We start from the raw sequence: 5,333 nt of genomic DNA, 5'->3' as shown, positions 1-5,333 counted from the left end.
TTTGCTTGGTAGTAGGAGTGTAAGTCGTCGTGTATTGCATGGTAGTAGGTGTGTAAGTCGTCGTGTATTGCTTGGTAGTAGGTGTGTAAGTCGTCGTGTATTGCTTGGTAGTAGATGTGCAAGTCGTCACGTAATGCTTGGTAGTAGGTGTGTAAGTCGTCGTGTATTGCTTGGTAGTAGGTATGAAAGTCGTCGTGTATTGCTTGGTAGTAGGAGTGTAAGTCGTCGTGTATTGCTTGGTAGTAGGTGTGTTTGTCGTCGTGTAATGCTTGATGAATAAGGTGTGTAAGACGTCGTGTATTGTTTGGTTGTCGGTGTGAAAGTCGTCGTGTATTGCTTAGTAGTAGGTGTGTAGGTCGTCGTGTATTGCTTGATGAATAAGGTGTGCAAGTCGTCATGTAATGCTTGATGAATAAGGTGTGCAAGTCGTCGTGTAATGCTTGATGAATAAGGTGTGTAAGTCGTCGTGTATTGTTTGGTTGTCGGTGTGTAAGTCGTCGTGTAATGCTTGGTAGTAGGTGTGTAAGTCGTCGTGTATTGCTTGATGAATAAGGTGTGCAAGTCGTCGTGTAATGCTTGGTAGTAGGTGTGTAAGTTGTCGTGTATTGCTTGATGAATAAGGTGTGCAAGTCGTCGTGTAATGCTTGGTAGTAGGTGTGCAAGTCGTCGTGTAATGCTTGGTAGTAGGTGTGAAAGTCGTCGTGTATTGCTTGGTAGTAGGAGTTTAAGTCGTCGTGTATTGCTTGGTAGTAAGTGTGTTTGTCGTCGTGTAATGCTTGATGAATAAGGTGTGTAAGTCGTCGTGTATTGTTTGGTTGTCGGTGTGTAAGTCGTCGTGTATTGCTTGGTAGTAGGTGTGTAAGTCGTCGTGAATTGCTTGATGAATAAGGTGCGCAAGTCGTCATGTAATGCTTGGTAGTAGGTGTGTAAGTCGTCGTGTATTGCTTGATGAATAAGGTGTGCAAGTCGTCGTGTAATGCTTGGTAGTAGGTGTGTAAGTCGTCGTGTATTGCTTGATGAATAAGGTGTGCAAGTCGTCGTGTAATGCTTGGTAGTAGGTGTGAAAGTCGTCGTGTATTGCTTGGTAGTAGGTGTGAAAGTCGTCGTGTATTGCTTGGTAGTAGGGGTGTAAGTCGTCGTGTATTGCTTGGTAGTAGGTGTGTAAGTCATCGTGTATTGCTTGGAAGTTAAGATGTGTAAGTCATCGTTTATAGTTTGGTAGTTAAAATGTGTATTGCTTGGTTAATAAGGTGTGCAAGTCGTCGTGTATTGCTTGGAAGTAGGAGTGTAAGTCGTCGTGTATTGCTTGGTAGTAGATGTGTAAGTCGTCGTGTATTGCTTGGTAGTAGGTGTGTAAGTCGTCGTGTATTGCTTGGAAGTAGGTGTGTAAGTCGTCGTGTATTGCTTGGTAGTAGGTGTGTAAGTCGTCGTGTATTGCTTGGTAGTAGTTGTGTAAGTCGTCGTGTATTGCTTGGAAGTAGGAGTGTAAGTCGTCGTGTATTGCTTGGAAGTAGGTGTGTAAGTCGTCGTGTATTGCTTGGTAGTAGTTGTGTAAGTCGTCGTGTATTGCTTGGTAGTAGATGTGTAAGTCGTCGTGTATTGCTTGGTAGTAGGTGTGTAAGTCGTCGTGTATTGCTTGGTAGTAGTTTTGTTAGTCGTCACGTAATGCTTGGAAGTAGGTGTGTAAGTCGTCGTGTAATGCTTGGAAGTAGGCGTGTAAGCCGTCGTGTAATGCTTGGTAGTAGGTGTGTAAGTCGCCACGTATTGCTTGGTAGTAGGTGTGTAAGTCGTCGTGTATTGCTTGGTAGTTAAGGTGTGTTAGTCGTCGTGTAATGCTTGGAAGTAGGTGTTTATGTCCTCGTGTTATGCTTAATAGCTAACATGTCTAAGTCTTTGTGTAATGCTTGATATATTAGCTGGTTATGTTAGTCGTCGTGTATTGCTTGGTAGTTAAGGTGTGTAAGTCTTGGTAGCTAACATGTCTATGTGTAATGCTTGATAGATTAGCTGGCTGTGTAAGTCGTGTATAGCTTGGTTGTTAAGGTATTTAAGTCGTCGTGTATTGCTAGATGGTTAAACTGCGTAAATCGTCGTGTATCTCTTGATAAATTGACTAATGTAAGTTGTGGCTAGATGGTTACGGTGTGTTTAATAGTCGTTGTGTATTGGTTGATTGCCGTGTATTGCTTGATGAACTACGTGTAGTACTTTTATTCGATATGATATTGAATGTTTTATCGAATATAGTGCCGTAGGAAAACACACATTCAAATGGTTTGAAAACGGAGGTCTTAAATATTTACAAAATACTACAGTTGCCCATCAAATACAGTTATAGCCGTAATTTATAGCTGTTGCAGTATCCAAATATACAGCTACAACTACAAAATACAGCTGTAGCTATACCGTACAGACATTTGTATATTATAGCTCTATATAAATATAGATACAGATGTAAGATGACTGATTTTGTATTTGATTTATAGGCACAGCTATGAATTATAGCTATACAGCTGTAGCTGTACTTTCAAATACAGCTGTAGCTATACATATACAGCTGACTGTATAAAATACACATGTAGCTATACATATACTGCTGTAGCTATACTTTGGATATTATTGTTTTTGACAGTACACGTATGAGCCACTTTATACGTTATAAGAATATGCATGCAACATTGTCAACGCCCCTAGAATCCCATTGAGCCCTCATATTGTACGAAGTATGCATTCAGCCCTTCGATGTGATCTGGATAAAATTGGGGACATTTCACTAGCAAGCTTCTTTTCTTTAGCAGGGCGCGGAAGTTCAAAAATTAAAACTTTTGAAAACATGCTTCATTGAGTTTCGACGTTACGACCTATTGCAGGGGTAATACATATATACTATGCTGCATGTATTGGTTTTTAACAAATTTAGGTTCACAGTTCTACCAGAGTTTCGTTGAAAGTTTGCGTGCATCCAAACCGAAAGGTATTTTGAGGATCTGATTCTGTTTTTTATGCCATAATGTTCCAGACGATCAATGAGCAATATATTGTGGCTAACGATATATTTCTAAATAAGTAATAGATTAAACAATAGCGACTAATATTTACGTCCTGGATACAGAAATGAAAAAAAAATGCTTTAAAATAGATTCACCAAAAAGCAAAATAACGTTGTTATTTGTAGGGTGTCATTTATTTTTGCATCTAAAACTATTCCAATTCCCAAAGCATTTCGTTTTACATAAGACCTACTTAACCATTGAGGCGATTTGTTTTACATAAGACCAACTTTACCATTGAGGCGATTTGTTTTGCATAAGGCCTACTTTACCATTGTGGCGATTTGTTTTACATAAGACCTACTTTACCATTGTGGCGATTTGTTATACATAAGACCTACTTTACCATTGTGGCGATTTGTTATACATAAGACCTACTTTACCATTGTGGCGATTTGTTTTACATAAGACCTACTTTACCATTGTGGCGATTTGTTATACATAAGACCTACTTTACCATTGTGGAGATTTGTTTTACATAAGACCTACTTTACCATTGTGGCGATTTGTTATACATAAGACCTAATTTACCATTGTGGCGATTTGTTTTACATAAGACCTACTTTACCATTGTGGCGATTTGTTTTACATAAGACCTACTTAACCATTGTGGCGATTTGTTATACATAAGACCTACTTTACCATTGTGGCGATTTGTTTTACATAAGACCTACTTTACCATTGTGGCGATTTGTTTTACATAAGACCTACTTTACCACTGAGGCGATTTGTTTTACATAAGACCTACTTAACCATTGTGGCGATTTGTTTTACATAAGACCTACTTTACCATTGAGGCGATTTGTTTTACATAAGACTTACTTTACCATTGAGGCGATTTGTTTTACATAAGACCTACTTTACCACTGTGGCGATTTGTTTTACATAAGACCTACTTTACCATTGTGGCGATTTGTTTTACATAAGACCTACTTTACCATTGTGGCGATTTGTTATACATAAGGCCTACTTAACCATTGAGGCGAATTGTTTTACATAAGACCTACTTTACCATTGTGGCGATTTGTTTTACATAAGGCCTACTTAACCATTGAGCCGAATTGTTTTACATAAGACCTACTTTACCATTGTGGCGATTTGTTATACATAAGGCCTACTTAACCATTGAGGCGATTTGTTTTACATAAGACCTACTTTACCATTGTGGCGATTTGTTATACATAAGGCCTACTTAACCATTGAGGCGATTTGTTTTACATAAGACCTACTTTACCATTGTGGCGATTTGTTATACATAAGGCCTACTTAACCATTGAGGCGATTTGTTTTACATAAGACCTACTTTACCATTGTGGCGATTTGTTATACATAAGGCCTACTTAACCATTGAGGCGATTTGTTTTACATAAGACCTACTTTACCATTGTGGCGATTTGTTTTACATAAGACCTACTTTACCATTGAGGCGATTTGTTTTACATAAGACCTACTTTACCATTGTGGCGATTTGTTTTACATAAGACCTACTTTACCATTGTGGCGATTTGTTATACATAAGGCCTATTTAACCATTGTGGCGATTTGTTTTACATAAGACCTACTTTACCATTGTGGCGATTTGTTTTACATAAGACCTACTTTACCATTGTGGCGATTTGTTTTACATAAGACCTACTTTACCATTGTGGCGATTTGTTATACATAAGGCCTACTTAACCATTGAGGCGATTTGTTTTACATAAGATCTACTTTACCATTGTGGCGATTTGTTTTACATAAGACCTACTTTACCATTGTGGCGATTTGTTTTACATAAGACCTACTTTACCATTGTGGCGATTTGTTATACATAAGACCTACTTTACCATTGTTGCGATTTGTTTTACATAAAACCTACTTTACCATTGTGGCGATTTGTTTTACATAAGACCTACTTTACCATTGTGGCGATTTGTTTTACATAAGACCTACTTTACCATTGAGGCGATTTGTTTTACATAAGACTTACTTTACCATTGAGGCGATTTGTTTTACATAAGACCTACTTTACCATTGAGGCGATTTGTTTTACATAAGACCTACTTAACCATTGAGGCGATTTGTTTTACATAAGACCTACTTTACCATTGAGGCGAATTGTTTTACATAAGACCTACTTTACCATTGAGGCGATTTGTTATACATAAGACCTACTTTACCATTGTGGCGATTTGTTTTACATAAGACCTACTTTACCATTGTGGCGATTTGTTATACATAAGACCTACTTTACCACTGTGGCGATTTGTTTTAAATAAGACCTACTTTACCATTGTGGCGATT

Source organism: Mya arenaria, chromosome 5 (assembly GCF_026914265.1).
Source record: "Mya arenaria isolate MELC-2E11 chromosome 5, ASM2691426v1".
NCBI lineage: Eukaryota > Metazoa > Mollusca > Bivalvia > Myida > Myidae > Mya > Mya arenaria.
This window is presented reverse-complemented; position numbering follows the sequence as displayed.